At 39.9% G+C, this 19,007-nt stretch overlaps 1 protein-coding gene across 1 annotated transcript in view; it reads right to left on the bottom strand.

The window, feature by feature from the left end:
• Positions 1-19,007, bottom strand: part of LOC111143974 (FERM domain containing 4B) — a 174,354-nt gene that overhangs the window by 67,881 nt on the left and 87,466 nt on the right. The gene's annotated exons all lie outside the window — the stretch shown is intronic.

A 19,007-nucleotide genomic window follows, 5' to 3' on the forward strand; every position in this document is an offset into this window, starting at 1 on the left:
GCATCACTGAACACAGGCTGCCCTAGGTTGTAGCAAATGGCTGTGGAGTTGGGGAAGCTGTCACAGCTTGGCACCTCCAGTTTACAATCAAACGCAGAGCATACCATTATAGGGGAAAGGGAGGGGGGCGTGGAGGGGCGCATCCAGGGTTCAGGGGAAGCCGTAGCGTGTGTGTGTGTGTGTGTGTACATGCACATTTTAATTAGCTGTGGGGAATTTTGTTTAGAGAGCAGTATTCTAGAAAAACGCAAATGTCTTCGAGGCTGAAAATTCAGACAACTTCTCAATGCATAAATTTCATCCCTACAGGTTCATTTTTAAGCTCTGAAGATTTTCTTAGATGGTTTGTTCTGTGTGTTCCTGAGATTTTTTTTTTCTGTGTCACCACATTTTTTTTTTTTTTTTTTTGGTATACACACAGTGCAACTATTATTAAAAATTTAAATTTATTTCTGGGACGCCTGGGTGGCTCAGTTGGTTAAGCAGCTGCCTTCGGCTCAGGTTGTGATCCCAGCGTCCTGGGATCGAGTCCCACATCGGGCTCCTTGCTTGTCGGGGAGCCTGCTTCTCCCTCTGCCTCTGCCTGCCATTCTGTCTGCCTGTGCTCGCTCTCTCTCCCTCTCTCTCTCTGACAGATAAATAAATAAAAATCTAAAAAAAAAATTTAAATTTATTTCTGAATCAGTGACACATTGTTGAATTAATATTTATACATTTAGAGGTAAAATGTAAAGCCTTAAGAATCAGCTACATCACATACTTAGAGAAGACCAAAATTCTGTTCCATTTTGCTGAAGTTTGATGAACTCTATCATTTTACCCATTATTTTATTTTTTTTTGTCCTTTAAGATCCCTCCCAACCCAAAAGGAGGAATTCTGGGCTTTGGAAAACAGGAATGCTTTCTCAGTACCCTGGTAGCGAAGCATAAGTGTATGTGTGGAGGGAATACTGCCGCAATAATATTCACATATGCTTTCATTTATTTTGTTAAATATGATCATATATGTTAATACCATTACCACATCATATAATATATTACCACAATGAATGGTAGAAAGGGATCTTCATTTTAAAAAAATCGTAAAAATACTTTGGTGTAAGCATTAACACACACTAGAACAATTCCATACAACCTTGCTTAAGTGTTGTATAATTAGTACTTGAAAGTACAGAGTCTTTGAGATTATGGAACTCATGAGCCTAGAAATTGCCCTGAATTCTTTATTTCTCCCTTCTACCTGTTGAATTCGGGCTGAGGAGTTTTTATAGTTATACCAAAGGCATCAACAATGAGTAGTTTAAAGTAAAGGCGAACTAGGTAGGTTCCCAAAAGCAGCTGGCTCACTGGGGATTTCTGAAAGGATTATGCTTTTCTCTCACGTTTCCCAGTGATTTGATGGGGGTTCTCACAAAAGAAAACAAACTAGTAACAATAATTCTTCTAAAAGCCATAAAGTAAAATAAACAAACCCAAAACCCAGGGCGTTACAATGCCAGCTGTGATAATTATCTATGTTTCCCTTATATCACAAAATGAAAACAAAAGAATTTTATCCTGTGACATCTACGTTTCCCTTCTGAAACCTGAGGCAACGGATCTGCTCCAAAGTTTTGTTTTGCTTTAAAAACTGACAGGCCCAGAGCCTTGGAATTCAAAGCTTGCTTCTAATCTCTAGAAACAGATTATAAAATCAAAGAGAAGCCAGGTTGATTCTAAGAATCAATTGCCCTCTGTCTTTGAGGCAAGAGACAGTGGTTTTCTAATCTGGGGAAAGATGTTGAAGCATTTAATCCAACAGGTGAGATGCGTGTTGATCAAGACAAATTTTTACAAAGGTTGAATTCCTTAGGCTCAAAGGAAAAAACAAACAAACAAACAAACAAACAACACACAACAAACCAAAAACAAAACTCAGGAAGAGGGAGGGGGTAACAGGGAGAGGAACACTTTGAGTTTGAAATTGCACCCGAACTTAAAAGTCCAGTTTGTCTTAAAATCGTACAAAAGAGGGGGGAAAAAAAGGGTTGTTTTGATATTAGAAGAATGAAAGCTACAGAAAATACATTGAAAATGACTGCCAGCTCTTCTGACCCCCCATGACCCTCTCTGCCTCATCAGAATGTTAGGTGAGTGATCCAGACAATATTTGAGACACTAGCTTTTCAATTTAGTAAATGGAAGTTCGGCAGATGAAAAGGCCTCAGACAGAAACTCTTAAGAATGCTGCCAAATAATTCTCTACCTTAGAAGGGTCATTAAATATTAAAAATGCTGAAACAAGGAGCTGAAGCATGAAAAGTACCAGGCTCAGACAGCTCCAGAAGAGCGGGGAGGCAAATATGCAACTCACCTGTGGGTTTGTATTTTTTTTTTTTTCACCTGTGCAAGTTGCCCCAAAGCAATTCTTGTGGAGGAGGGCGAGGGTGGGCTGGAGGGGTGGGGCCTCCTGGACCCTGGTTCCAGGGAGACAGGAGAATCCACGGTTTGGACAAGCCTTACATTCTTTTATATACCTCAGCCCCTACCTCACCTTCCTCCTAACCACTGTTCTGGAAACCCAAGGCAACATATTTGAATTCTAATACCGATTGCCAAGATTACCTGAGTTGTGCCGGGAGCTCACCAAACAATGGATCAAGCAAAAATAATACTATTTGCCCGGTTCTCAGCAATTTTGTATGGTGAAATTCAATGAAGACATACACAGAACTCTGGAATTTCATGCCTGAAGTGCAAACGTTCTTTAGAAACTGCTGTCTGTCCTAGGATGGAAGATTTCTTTTACTCATAACCATGGCAACAGAGGTAACCTTATAGGGACTGGGCAAGCTAACACTTGAGAGAGGGATCTCCTCAGAGAGAGGTAATGGGATCCACCGTAGGTTTCCATGACTGTCAGGGATAAACAAAGAGGAGCAGAGAAGAGAGTCAGGTGACATGGCTGAATGCACAAGGGTGATATGAAACAGTACCAAGTCTTGGTGCTCTACTGTCATGGCTAATTTAGCTGCTTTACGAATCCAGTCCCTAGGTCACTAGGTTCAGGTTCTGTGTCGGACATCTTTTTTTTGTCCTTGGCTTGTTAGCTCAGTGGACCAAAACATCTTGCTAACGAGGTAAATGCTAGGTTTTGATTCACAAGTAGAAGAGAATAAAAGATAGTTTTACAATCTGAAAGGGAATTTAGTGAAAATATGACCTATTATTTTACAGATGATGGCACTGAGCATCGGGGACATGATGTGTGCTCCCCAACCCCAGAGCCTCGACTGTGACTCTGGGCTTCTCGTCCAGTGCTCTTTCCATTCGGCCATTTTCTGACTCCAGTGCAAATCTCTCACCAGGAATCTTCCAAAGGCATGCTTTTGATAAAAACTGGAATCAGATAAGACCGAAAAATGATTCCAAATGCCACCTTTTCTGTTGATGGGATGGTAAGTTATCATCAAACACAAACACCTAAAATGGAAAAATTATTTCTGAAGACCCAACTCCTTTTTCTGTATTGATGTAGTACTTCTTGGAAACTTATTCTGAACAACAATAGACACAAATCACTTGCTCACAAATACTTAGGATGTGGAACTACTTGACAAAGGGCTGGGGGAAGTCAGCCTGTTTGCAAGTGTATCACTAATAATCTAGCTATTCTAGGGTTAAGTCTATTAAAAAAGGTAGCTTATAGAACACCAACAAATAAATGTGTAAGAAATGAGAGGAAAAGAAAATTAGCATTTATAGTCATTGTAGTACTAATTATGCAGGCAATTGTTTTCAATAAATAAAAACTATTGCATAAAAGTTTGGTGAGAAACAGTTTAGGGTATCTATATAATCACAAAATATCTCTCTATGGGGAAATTTAATGATAAGGGGGAAAATGCCAACTTTTTAATGGAAAAACCTCACAGTAAAAAAAAAATCTTTTAAGATTTATTTATTTATTTTAGAGAGAGAGACATGTGCAGGAAAGAGGGGCAGAGGGAGAATGAAACCCAAGCAGACTCTGAGCAGAGCCCAATGCAGGGCTCGATCCCACGATCATGAGATCACAACCTGAGCCAAAACCACAAGTGGGTCGCCCAACCGAATGCCCCACCTGGGTGCTCCAGACAAAGTTTTAATCAAGTGATAAGATATCACCAATAACTGGACAGACCAGCATCATGTGCCTCCAGAAAGTATTCATTGAGAAGGATACAACTTCACTTATATACATGGACGTGTTGGTAAATGGAAACGTTTCACAACCAAAACTTGGAGGAGGGGAGATGATCCCTCATTTGTAGCATCTGTTGGTGTCCATGGTGCAAATACTCCCACCACGGCTGATTTCAAACTACCAATATGACCTCACAGAACATGCTACTGGGAAGCCATGTGAGAATCGGCTCTCACTGCTGGTACCAACCGGCTGGTTCCCACTGGGTAGTAACTCAGCCAAAAACACATCTCTAGATCTAATTGTGAGGAAGCATGAGACAAACCCAAAGAGAGGGTCATTCTATAAAATATCTGGCCCATACTCTTCAAAATGTTGATAGGATGAATGCGAAAGAAAGGCTGAAGAACTGTTTCCAAGGAAAGGAGACTAAGCAGTCACAACAACACAGTGTATCACCTTGTATCAAGAGGACAGGTTGGTACAAAGGGCATTATTGGGACAACTGGAAAGTACGGTATGCAACAGTATAGGTTCAATATTAACTGTTCTAAATGTGATCATTGTAACACGGTTGTATAAGGGATGTCTTTGATCTTAAGCACTATACAATGAATTATTTAAGGATGAACAGTATAACTTACTCTTAAATGATTCAGAAAAAAAAATTATACATCCACAGGCAGGAAGAGGGAGTGCAAATGTAGCAAAATATTAATGACTGGTGAATTTGGTTTGAAGGACATACCCCATTTTTTGTGCCATTCTTTTTTTTTTTTTTTTTTTTAGATTTTATTTATTTATTTGACAGAGAGAGACACAGTGAGAGAGGGAACACAAGCAGGGGGAGTGGGAGAGGGAGAAGCAGCCTTCCCGCCCAGCTGGGAGCCCGATGCAGGGCTCGATCCCAAGATGCTGGGATCATGACCTAAGCTAAAGGCAGATGCTTAACAAATGAGCCACCCAGGCATCCTTTTTGTGTCATTCTTAAAACCCTTCCACAAGTCTGAAATAATTTCAAAAGAAAAAGTTTGTAAAAAGCTGACCTATTTTCCCAGAGTACGGGATATCTATGTGTCTTGACTGCCTGGTACCTGTCCCCTCTTCTGGGAAGAAGATCCCACTCTTTTCAGAGCTGCTTCTTTCCCTTCTGGCTTGTGTGCCAACACAATCATTGTTCTGGGGACACGTGATGGAACCTAGTCCAAAGACACTCCCAGGGATTTTCCAAATTAGAGCTGAGGGAAGAAAGCTCTCTCCCACTGTGTGTCAGGGCAAAGCTGGGCAGATGTGAATCAGAGAGAATCACTGCTCGCAGATGGAGACAAAGGGACTTCCCGACACTGGTAGTCAACTGTATCCATTGCTCAGCCAAGCCAGACTTCAAAGTCTGGTTAATACTAAAAAATTGGCAAGAACAGTGACTTGGATGCTGTTTAGATGCTCTCACTTTGGTTTACCACTAAGCCAACAGACAGAGAGTGTAAAGAACAGATGTGATAAGCACACAAATGAGTAATGGATGTAGCTCCCAGGAGACTTTTTAATTCCTTCTGTGGACAACATCTATGAGGAGGAGAAATCTGCCAGATCAGAGAATTCTAGAGATAGATATGGACTCACTGGTTTCATACAATTAGTCTGGTGTGCGGTGGAGGGGGGTACATCAACACTCAAGATCCACCCACTATCTTACAAGGCAGTTCTTGCTGGCCTCTAGAAGCATCCTTCCCTGTGCTAGTTCTTGTCTTCTAGGAGTAATGGTGCCTCTAGGGAACCAGGCAATAATTACCACACAATTCCCATTGTGTAAATGGACTAATATTTTGTCCTTTTTTGTCCAAGTTGTTGGGGAAAGGTAATGTTTCTGGAGGGTGGGCTTGATGATATATATTTCCATTTGTTTTTCTAGACCAGAGTTTTGCAACCTTGTCATAATTGACATTTGCAGTTAGAACATCATTTTTTTGGAAGCGTGGGTGCTGCCCTCTGCATTGTAGGGTGCTAGGCAGTACCCCTAGCCTCTGTCCACTAGATTCCAGGAGCAGCCTCTCCCCTCAGGGTTGTGACCACCAAAAATGTCTCCAAACATTTCCAAAAGTCTTCTGGGTGCCAAAGATTCTCCAGTTGAGAAACAATGACCTAAATTCTCTCAGTTGTATTCCTGGATTAAGCTAGAAGCATCAGAAACTTACAAATGGAACCATAAGGCTTGCTCCAAGGTGAAACTGCTTTTGTGTTTCAGCTTCTACTGAGAACCTATACAGGAAGCAACCCTCAGAACCTCATTATCTTAATAACTCTACGTGTGTTAGGAGGATATAGTTAATTACATCATGTAATAGTCTTTCATGAGGACCCCTGGGAGAAGTTTCTGCTTCTTAAGACCAATAGTGACTGTGATTTTCTGAGCAGCTGCTTTGTTTTTGCCTTAATGACCACTGTGAGTTATGCAAGTGATCATAACTGCCTCTTTGCTGTGGTTCTTAAGAGGAGTTGGATTTCCAATTCAATGCTTTATTAAAGCTAACCATGCTAAACATTTTATACCAACCTGAACCTTGGCAGTATCTAATTATTTCTACTTTTATTTTCTCACAAGTAACTCTGATTTCGCCACTGACCATATTTTAAAGCAATTTTCTTCTTTTTTATTGAGGTATATACAGTAATAAGCACAAATCTTAGCACACAGCATGGTGAATTACGGCACATGTATACATACACTCATGCGATCATCACCCAGATAAAGACATCATTCTCATGGATTTTTCCATCTTAGCGAAGTGTATGCATTTTAATACAGCACATGAAACAAAATTATTCTTGCTAGTTAGAAAAGTATCAATACCATAAAATTGTTGTGATTTGCAATTCTTTGATTACTAATCAATTTGAGCCTCTCCCTTGCAATTGCATATTATTTGCTATTGCCCATGTGTGAAACGACCCCTTTGTTCACTTACCTGTTTGAGAACTTATTCTTTGTTTGAGCTACCAGTGTTAAATTAACCCTTTTTGCTGTCTAGTGGGTACAAACTGTATCCTTCAATCTGTTCTCCTTCTCCTGGCCTATGAAGTCACAGGAGACTGGGGTCCATCTCCCTCATTGGAAGAATCTTTGGGGTTCCGAGCAAGCTATTTCTCTGAAACTCAGTTCCTCATCTGCAAAATGGGGAATGATAATATTGAATTTTGTGGCTTGCTTAGAGCATTAGTGAGAGACAAATATATTTATCATAAAACCTAGGCTCAAAGATTCTCTCCATGTTATTCTTTCTGCTTTATGCACCGTGTTGCTTGTCACATTGTTCCATATTATTATATCTATGGTAATCTACTTTGGTCTGGGACACTGTTCAATTTTTGTGTTGTTTTGTAACATTTTGCCAATATTCCCTTAAAATTGATCTCAATATCTAAGTGCTTTACTTTTCCATAATAATCTTTAACATTCTTATATATATATATTATTTGATGTATATTAAATTATGTATAATTGTATATTATATTATAGTTATTATATAATTATAAATAATAATAAATAATAAAGTAAATAACAAATAAAAATATATATTTATATGATTATATAATTACAAATAAATATTTTTATTAATTATAAATATAATTATAATTATATATTAAATTATAATTGTATATATAATTATAAATTATATATTATATATTAAATTATATATAATACATTAAATTATGTATATAATATATATAGTATTATATATATATAATAATTTGCCTTCCTCTCTGCAACCATGTATGCCTCCACTGAAATAACTTTATTAGGAAAAAAAAAGAAATGGTTTTATAGTGACCATAAGGTTTTACAATATACTATAAACAATATACTATTAAAGATCACACATATCCAATGTTAGCATTAATACTCAGTATTTTATATTTTCCTTTATAAATGCTCTTTTTCATTATATTTCCTGGTTATCATTATGTAGGATTAGTATTCTTAACGTATTTGACTATCATTAAAGTTCTTCACCAAAGCTTAGAATGCCAATAAAAGTTTTAGCTTATTTATTTCCATTTTGTGGGCACATAGTGAAATTGTCTTCAAATAATTCTTTGGTGTACTTTTTTTTTTAATTTTAATTTTTTTTTTTTTAAGGATTTATTTCTTTGACAGAGATCACAAGTAGGCAGAGAGGCAGGGAGAGAGAGGAAGGGAAGCAGGCTCCCCGCTGAGCAGAGAGCCTGATGCGGGGCTCAACCCCACGACCCTAGGATCATGACCTGAGCCGAAGGCAAAGGCTTAACCCACTGAGCCACCCAGGCGCACCTTTGGTGTACTTCTTTGCATTGTACTTGGTCCATCTGATCGCACTGCATGAAGCAGGCATTTTACTTAACACATCAAAACTACATTCTTCTCATACACCGCTGGTGGTTTATAACTTAGTTGTCGACCAACTTTTTGGCAAGGCCTACCAAATCTTAACAAACGTACACATGATGGCCCAGCAATTCTGCTCTCGAGTAAACACCTAACAGACATGTTCACATATGTCCCCTAAACAATGGACACTAGCGCTGTTTGTAATAACTAAGTACTGCAAACTACCCAAACGCCCATCAATGAGCAAATGAACTGTGGTATTATTTAGACTAGGGACTACGACTCAGCAGTCTACTGCTAGCTAGCGAACAAGCTAGCCTAAACTACATACAATACAGATGAGTCTCAAAAACATAATTTGAGCAAAAATAGGTCAAACGTCAAGGAGCATATGTTGTGTGACTCCAGTTATATGAAATATAAAGGCAGCCAAAAATGCTATTAAAAGTCACGGAAGTGGGGGGATTCGTGACTGGAAGAGAACAGGTGAGGGGCTTCTCAGGTGATAATATTCTGTTTACTTGATATTGATGCTAGTTGCACAGATGTGTTTGATTTGTGGAAGTTTGTTGAGCTGCAGAGATTAATGTATTGTAATTGTAATGTAATGTATTATATAATGTAATTTATGTAATGTATTAATGTAATGTAATTAGATTACATGCGCTTTCTCTATGTATATTATACTCTAACATACAGCTAAGAAGCAAACAAACAGAATTTCTGATCTTCCCTAAAGCTTTTCTCATCTTACTTAGTGGCAGTTCTGTCCTCACTTGTTTAGGTCCAAGATCTCACTGCACCTTCCGGCATGGAGCTGAGCAGTGAGCATCTTCGATGACGGTATTTGGTGATCCTATTTGCACGTTCGAATGCATTACACACCTCACTGTTTCTTTATTGTTTTTCTTTCCACCCACTATTGCCCCTGTCTCATAGGTAAGATCCTTAAGGTCAAGGGTTTTTTCAATCTATTTGGCCCTAGCTCTATTTCCAGGACCTAGAACACTGCCTAGCACAGAGCAGGGGTTCAATAAAATTTGTAGAAGACCAACTAAAAGAGTAGTGAAGTAAAAAGTTGATGGGAGCATTTTTTTCAAAGCTTTTATTTATTTATTTGACAGAGATCACAAGTAGGCAGAGAAGCAGGCAGAGAGAGAGGAGGAAGCAGGCTCCCTGCTGAGCAGAGAACCCGATGCAGGGCTCCATCCCAGTACCCTGGGATCATGACCTGAACCAAAGGCAGAGGCTTTAACCCACTGAGCCACCCAGGTGCCGCAAGATGGGAACATTTTTATCTTTCCTTTTAAAAAAGGAAATGCTTCTTGTGTTTCTTGATTCAGTATTCAATTGATTTGCCTTGATTTTCAACTCAGAATGAGTTTCTGAACCACGAGAACACAGCCCAGGCTTCACGAGCCATGGGCACTGTAAGTTAAGTACCAGGAGTCAAGGACTAGACATGCAAACTTAAAACACCCAACACAAGTTGGTGTTAGATGCCAGAAAATCTTTTGCTCTTCAGGCTTCACTTTCTAAAAACATGCAAGGAAAATAATAATACCTGTCTCACATGTTTCACGGAGCCTGAGGACAAAAAGAAAAACAAGATATAAAAATGCTTTGAAAAAGGAAAATGCATTACAGGTGTTTCTGTGGGCATGCATCACAGTTTCAAAGACATAAGCATTATGACCAAAGTATCTGGGCAGACCGCTTCTCAGAAACTTGATCACAACGAAGATAGGAGCAAAGAGAAAGTTTTGCAGCATGTGAATTAGTGTTCATTTGTGGGAGGATAAACAAAGTAATATATGGAAATGAGAAAGTAGGGAAACTAGGCAGACCGCACTTTCCTGGGGACCAGCCCAGGTACGGTTCATGCAATGCATCCTATTTTTAGGTGGACAGATGACACCTTCCTGATCCCTCTTTGGGATGAAGTTCCAACTAGTTTAAATAGAAACCAGATCTTGATGTCTAACACCGTTCCCCACGGAAAGGAAAAATGGCTAATTCCAAGGCTACCGCAATAGAAACATTTTGATCATTAAAATGAATGGCAGAATGGACGGTAGCACATTGATGGGACGCCTGGGTGGCTCAGTGGGTTAAATGTCTGCCTTTAGCTCAGGTCATGATCTCAGGGTCCTGGATCAAGCCCCACACTGGGATCCCTGCTCAGCGGGGAGTCTGCTTCTCCCTCTCCCCCTGCTTGTGCGCTCTCTCTCTCTCTCTCTTTTGTGCATGTGCTCACTCTCACTCTCCCTCTCAAATAAATAAATAAATAAATCGTTTAAATACAGAAAAAAACCCCTGAGGTATACTGACATTGCCAGCCGCTTTGCAAGATACCCCGAGAATATCCATCACTTGCATAGTATTCCTGCCACAAGGAAATTATGTTAGACTAGTGGCTCGCAAACTTTGGGGTGTAGCAGAATTGCTGGGAAAAGAGCTAATGAAGAATTCAGAGGCCCACGCCAAGGGAAGACAGGATGAAATAGCACAGGGTATGGGTCTCGGCATTTTCACCAAGCTCCTAGATGATTCTGAGACATGTCCAACATGATACATGTTTCAAACCACTGAATTAGACAAATCCATACATCAGAAATGAAGAGACATTCTGCAAAGCAATTGGCCTATGCTTATACCCTTCAAAAGTACTAGTGGAGGAAAAACCGAACAAAGACTGGCTACCTGTTTCCAAATACGGAGACTACAGAGGCACGATGATTGACTACAACGTGTGAACTGGGATCAGACTCCGGATCAGAACAGGAAAAAAACCCAAAAACTCTAAAGAACATTAATGGGACAATTAGAAAAACTGCACAGGAACTGGATTTTAGATACGTAAAACTTGTGAAATAGGTTATTCATTGCACAAGCAGAGATCTACACAGGCAGAGATCTGTTTGCCGAGCTGTACACCCAGCATCTATGCAGTGCCTGTGACATCGTGGAGAATCAAAAAATATTTTTAATGAATTAATCTATACTTAAGAAAAAAACATGAAACGTTTTGAGGACAACATTCTATGAGATGATGCTACAAAAATATCAGGACTCTAAGTCTTTCTACTCCCAATTTTCATTTTTATGCACAACTCCCCCCCACCCGCCCCCGCCGATCATTTTGAGATCTTGAGGCTCCGCTTTACTCTCCTGAAGTCCAGGAAGAATGAGATGGTCACAAGGGAAGTAGGAGAGAGACTAGCTCCCCCATTCTGCAATATCTAAATCCTTTTTATAAACTCTTGCTCCAACAGAGTTTCAAAGCAAGGGAGTGAATGTTTATGAGACTGCCCTGAAAATTAGGTGTGGCGATCTACAGCCAAATTGTTAGGCAATGCAAGAAAGGCAGGGACCCTAAATAGGTCAGGCTCTGCTAATAAGCATGGAGGTTCCAAGGCACCCACATCTGATAAATATGGGGGGAGACAACTGCAGAACAGATGAATAAGCATCATTAAGTAAATACTTAGAACCAAGCTCTCCACTTCTGTACTTATCCTTGTGCATTATAAGATGACATACACAGCAGACTTTAATTACAGCATTCTAATTGCTTAAATGCACCCTGGCACCAATTTCTGGTTACAATTTGAATTTGTAGTAGTGGGGTGTTCAGCTGAGAAACTAGTCATATTTTTAAAATACAGTGCAAAGTGGCTTACAAGGTAATCAAGGATGATTAGAGAGAGAAAAGGATGAATCAGGAGAAAGTTATGGTCACGATGTTAAAATTAAGCCTTCAAATAAAGAAGCTCTGCTAAAGTTAGTATCCTATCTAGATTTTTTTGTTTTTTGCTTGAGTAAATATGCAATGATATTTTTATTTTCAGGACTTTTGTGTATCCATCTGGTTGGGTTAGTGATTATTTTTTATATTTCATTATTATTTATTATTTTTTCCAATAGATCATACCATGCTTAAAATGTTCACCAACATTCCCCTTTTATGCTGTGACTGTGCTTTTTTAATGCTAAAGCCCTTCTTTTTTTTTTTTTTATTTAAGATTTTATTTATTTAATTGACAGAGAGAGAGAAAGATCATGAGTAGGCAGAATGGCGCGCAGAGGGAGAGGGAGAAGCAGGCTCTCTGTGGAGCAGGGAGCCCGATTCGGAACTCGATCCCAGAACCCTGGGATCATGACCTGAGACTGAACCACCCAGGCGCCCTAATGCTAAAGTACTTCTTATAAATGAAAACATCTTGTAACAGAATTTTGGTTATAATACTGTCAATAACAACAACAAAAACAAGAAACACGGAAGTGTTAATTGTTCCAAGAGGTTGACAAATATTAATTCACTGAATCCGCAGGACAGCCCTGTGCAGAAGAGATGTTGGGAGACTGAAGCTTAAGAAGACAAGTTGATGGTCGCTTAAGGCCACCCAGCCCGTGAGTGGTGGAACCAGGATTCACAGCGAGGCCGGTGGGACTCCCCGTCCTCAGTGCCCAACCTCCCCACCCCTCAACTTCCTCATGGCAGGCACTGGGCCATACTTTGGACAGTCTCACCAAGAAGTGAGCAAACAATCTCGGTTGGTGGCAAGCACCCATGAACCACTGCCTTTAGCTGAGAAGTCAATCACACTCTTACAGTGTATATTGCATGGGTAAACTATTTGTGGCCAATTCAACAGGCTTAACTGAAATGGATATCCTAGTCTGTTTCCTAATGAATACACATTGCAAAACATCACTATTAGGCCCACTTAATTATGAAATGGGACTCTTCCATCAATTTCTTCTGTTTGAAAAATATAAAGATAGCCCTTCAAATTTCCTCCTAAGTCTTCCTGAGCATGTGTAACACTGCAGAAAGGCAACATACGTCTGGCTCTCCTATGGGTTGAACAAAGAGATGACAGATAGCTGATAGAAAGGTAAAAAGATGGACAGAGAGAGAGATCTGCTATGAGTAAATACGTTTTGGGAAGTTTCTTTGCCATATTCCTTTTGAAATCCAAGATGTGCATCTTCAAGGATGTCAAGCTGAGCATTTTCAAAAGCAGGAAACATAAAGAAATTTGATTTCTAGAATAAATTGAGAAAACATCTTACAGAGTCATTTCACTCATTCCTGCATTTAAGATACTGTATTTTCAGCTGAACGGACCATCTACCTCCCCCTGCTTCTGTCCAAACATTGATCGTACTATTTTTATGACTTTTTTGAGTCAAATTTAGCCGTAGAGCTCTTCTTACAACTCATTTCTGAGATGATGTTTTACTGAAAGTATGAATGCTGAGTTTAAATGTTTTAAGATAATTCATGCTGAATGGCACCGCTAGGAAATGCAGGCTTTTTAACTGCATTTTTAAGAGCGCTTCTCAATGTATTTAACAAATATCTGAGTGCCTACTTGTGCTGGCGATATACCAGTGAACAAAAAAATCCATTGTTTGAAAATTCCCCCTGGCTAGTGCCACCTGGAAGGCATTTTCCTTGTTATTTACTGTGTGATGAGGTTCTTTTACCTCTGTGGACCCCATTTTTTCCCAAACAACTCCCCCTCTACCATCTCAGGGAGGTGATAAAGGCCAATGACTGGGCACATATGGCAAGTCCCCAAGGATTCAAACCGGCCTGTGTTATAAGCTATTATTACAAAAACTTTGATTTTCCCAAATGTACAAGGCACCATATAATCTGAATGCTCATGGTTTAAGATGCACATAATTTCAACATCAGGAAAACAGAGGGAAAACCACATGAAACAAGAAAAGGTGAATATTTATTATAAAACTCGCAATAGCCCTTTAAAGTACAGTATTAGATTTCTTTGTTCCTCGTGGACTGGCTAGTCGTCAAACCAACTCTGATGTTTGGTTTAGTGACTTCACTTGGTAAATACTGATGGCTGGTTATTATGAGGAGGCACGCTCGCCTCTGTGTAGACAGAACTTACAGCCTGCAAAATCCAATTTCTATTGCTGATCCTTTAAATTATTTTAGCATCTTGAAAAGAACTCGAGGATTAAAACACACACACACACACACACACACATACACGCATGCATGTGTACACACACACACACACGCACATATTCACCCTTCAAACCCCAAATGCTAAAACAGCCAGGTTAGTAGATCTACTGAATATATTTCAGTTCTCAGTGACTAATCAAGTTGTTGTCTGGGAGCTACATGCAGTAATTCTGGGACAAGAAGCATGAATGTGATCCTGAAGTATTGGATGGTTACAGAGGAGTATGCTTTATGTTCTGTTAGGTTAAATGGAGCTGAGGCCATTTCTCTCTCTCAAGACATTATAAATAGGGGGGCACCTGGGTGGCTCAGTCTGTTAAGTCTGTCTTTGGCTCAGGTCATGATCCCGGAGTCCTGGGATCAAGTCCCATGTCGGGCTCCCTGCTCATTGAGGAGGTCTGCTTCTCCCTCTGCCACCCCCTTGTTCGTGCTCTCTCTCTCTCTCTCTCTCTCAATCTCTCAAATAAGTAAATAAATTTTTTTTCTTTTTATTTTTTTTTATCTTTTTCTTTTTTAAAAAAGACATTATAAATAGGGATAGTAACAGGTCTTTCCACGAATGTGTACTTAAAAAAAATCTCTTTGCCGTGAACAGGAAGCTAGAATAGTACTAAAATATCAAAATATCTTTTTGGTTGTAGGGAATATTCCCTCCAAAAAAAAAAAATCATGTTTTGATTATTTAGGAGCTCAGGTATTAACTTTGGGGAGGATTCCTTTCTCCAATATTTCTCCTACCCCTGCTTTTTTTGTTGTTTTTATGGTAACTTTGGCTCTAGTAAGAAGGAAGAAGAAAAGTCAATGATAACAAGGGTAGTATGGCTGAATGGGGTGGGTGGGAGAAAATGCCAGAAAACTGGCCTAACATGAGGTTTTAGGATTAACTGGATTCTCTCTGCATATACTCTCAATGTTCCTCTGTCCCAGTGGCGATCAAATGTTGATGACTTGTTTCCTTGGAATTCCAAGAGAAGATGCTTGAATGGATGAGCAGAGAATTATATCCACCTATTCTTACAGCTGATTTTACAGTGATTCTCCTGAATGTCTCCACAAGCTACTTATAATAAACATAGCAACGAAGGTTATAGTACATACACTGAGATGCCCATGCTTTCAAATACGATCGTGTGATGTCCAAATTGTATTCCAATAAATTCCGTATATTAAATTTCAAGGTTACAAGTGCGGCACCAACGCTGGAAAATTGAATTTAGGAGCAGTAACTCCATCTTAACTAGTGAAAACAAAATAGGATTGAAAGCTGAAAAAGTCTAATATTATGGTTGTTTCTCAGAACTGAATTTCAACTTAACTTGATCTTCTCACAAGCCCATTCTGAAAGACTGATCAACGCAGTTGCTAGTGTAAACTCTGTTTACTTTGCTCACTTGACCACGATTTACTGAGGGCCTCTAGCATAGGCCAGGCTCTGTGCCAGTGGTTGAGCCATGAACATGACTGAGGGCTGACCTGGACCCAAGGACTTAGTCTGGCCGTCGGTGGCAGATCCATGAACAAACAATTGGACACAAGGGGAGGAGAGGGGAGAAGCATGTAAAGGATATTTTGGAGGCTGGAAGAACTGAGCTCCAGAAGGACACTGGTGATGGTGCTTAAGGGGAGGAAAGCATTGCTCCAGGGATCTGGGCTGCAGCTGATTTCTGGAGGATAAGCGGAATATTTGGCAGAGGGAAAGGAAGGGAGGGAGGAAGGCAGTCAGCAGGGAAACAAGAACATAAAAGAGAAAAAGACATTCAGCAGGCTAAGTATATTAAAAAGGCACAGAAGTTTGGCAAAGGCTGGGATCGTCAGGGAACGAGGAGGTATTTCAGTTTGACCACGGGGTGAGTGTGGGAAGAGGCTCCAGTAATAATCCAGGGCGGGGGCGTCCTCTTAAGGGGCTGATATGGAAAGGCAGTAGCAAGAAGAGCAAAAATACGAACAGCAAAACACAGTGCCAGACACTGTTCTATACGCTTTGCATATATTAACTTATCCGTTGAGGCAGGTACTATTCCTGCCCCCGCTTTAACAGTTAAATCGAGGCTTAAAAATGTTAGAACCATGCCCACGCGAGAGCCAAGGCCCTGTTTCTGAGCCAAGGGTGCTTGGTTGCATTCCACAGCCCCTATAGGCCGCAGGGAGCCCTGCAAGACCCGGGAGGGGCGGAGCCTTGTCGATTTCACTTCCTGAAATGCCTCAACCCTGCTCTGCGATTGTTCATTCTTCAATCATTCACTCCTTCACTTACTCGTCCATTTAGCACCCTTTTACTTGAGATAGAGGTCCTAGAGATTCCGACGTAAAGAACACCTGGCTCCCATCTTCCACGTATCAGTTTATATTAACGAAATAAAAATGTGCAACGGAGCCATCAAAAGAAATGAAATCTTGCCATTTGCGACGACGTGGATGGAACTAGAGGGTATTATGCTGAGCGAAATAAGTCAATCGGAGAAAGATAGCTATCATATGATCTCCCTGATATGAGGAAGTGGAGATGTAACGTGGGGGGTTTGGGGGGTAGGAAAAGAATAAATGAAACAAGATGGGATTGGGAGGGAGACAAACCATAAGAGACTCTTAATCTCACAAAACAAACTAAGGGTTGCTGGGGGGTGGGGGGTATGGAGAGGGTGGTTGGTTATGGACATTGGGGAGGGTATGTGCTATGGTGAGTGCTGTGAAGTGTGTAAACCTGGCTATTCACAGGCCTGTACCCCTGGGGATAAAATACATTATATGTTAAATTAAAAAAAAAAAAAAGTGCAATGGCGAAGTATCCCTGGGCTCCTTCCCCAAGCAGTACACTTAACTCTCTAAACATAAGAACAAAGAGAACAGAGGAAGCAAAGTGGACCAGATAAGGTTAAAGCAGCCTAAACATACAAAAAAAGTTGACAGTCTAACAAAATGTAAAATGTAGGCGACAAGGGATCTCAACCAAGAAAAAATCATGCTCAAAAGAAAGAAATATGGCAGAATAATACAATCAAATCTCCAGTATTAGGCACATGAATCAATTCCTTTTTTAATTTTTTTTGTATTTTTCTGCATTTTCTACAATGGACAATTATTACTTTTACAATTGGGGAAAAAGCCATTCTGCCCATTGTCTTTAAGAGTAGACCTTTTGCTTTTCTAGATGAAACAATTAGGAATCTTCAACTTCCATTAGCTTTGCCAGGTGAGGAAGGTGACTGACTGAGTGTTTTTCTGATAGAGGGAAAGTGATGAGCAAAATGTTTTTATTCTCATACAGCTTTAAAGAGGTAAAGTTCAGTAACTACACTGATTGCTTTTGTCTTTATTTTTCTGATTCAAAATAATTCAAGCTTCTTGCTCAAAAAAATTATAAAAGCATGACTTAGGGAGCTAAAGTTCCATAACCTCACTCCCAGAGATAATAGATATTTAGGCTGTGCCATACTTTTTTCTGTTTTTCCCTATGTGTAACCCCCATTGTATATACATAAAAGTAAATAATAAACTTAACAACAATCACAGTATATTCACAGTTCCATAACTTGATTCTTTTTAAACGAGACAAGGTAGTTTGGACACACTTCCTTGTCTGTTGGAAATGTGCTATTCTATGATGGCCACACAGTATCTTATCACATCAATGATTTGTCCTTCATTTAACCAATCCCTGTTGAAGTGTATTTTAGGCAGTTTCCAGTTTCCTACCACTAGAAACAATTATTTAAGGTCTTTTTATATTTATCTTTTCATATTTCAGTAACACCGTCCATGAGATAATTCCCAAAGCTGGTGGACAGCTGGGTGCAAAGATATATTCTTACTTTTAATGAAAGTGGCCAGACTGCCCTCGAAAGCCACAGGGGCTTTGAAAAGAGCTTTGGCGCCTCCAGCTTCACACACACAAACACAAACAGAATTCAGTTATGCCATATGCCCCATCCCTCTGAGCAGGGATAAGAGCGTGTTTTAGGGATGCTGGGCTGAGGCTCTCGCCAAGTCTCCTAATGAAAGGGCACATCTAACAAGCTCTCAGTGAAGAAAGGGGTCTGGAGGGAGGATAAGAATAAGTATGATTGGCTAGTCTTGCAATAACATATTTCTAATAGTCACTAATGCTCGGTTCTTCTGTGTTTCTACATTTATTCCAGGTACAAAGAGATGAGAGCTTTTGAGAAAAGAAAAGGGAGCATAGTGAAATCTGTTAGGGCATTCCTGAGCCCATGTCTGGTCCTTTTTGGTTGGTTGTATCTTCCTGCTCAGCCTAGAGCAGAGGCAGTCGTAACTGGCTTAACACCCAGGTCAACATCTCTTGATTGATTCCAGAGATGTTTTGTTTAAAGAATCAGAATAGATCTAGGTTCTCTCCTGTGGTCAGATCTAACACAGGCTCATTAATACCCAGGAGGCTCACAGTTGTCACTTACCGCTTTATTATTTAACGGGATAGTATATGTTCACGACGGCATTTCACAAGTGTGGTC

The sequence above is a fragment of the Enhydra lutris genome, unplaced genomic scaffold (assembly GCF_002288905.1).
Source record: "Enhydra lutris kenyoni isolate GAN:26980312 unplaced genomic scaffold, ASM228890v2 scaffoldscaffold10, whole genome shotgun sequence".
In the NCBI taxonomy this organism is placed as follows: Eukaryota; Metazoa; Chordata; class Mammalia; order Carnivora; family Mustelidae; genus Enhydra; species Enhydra lutris.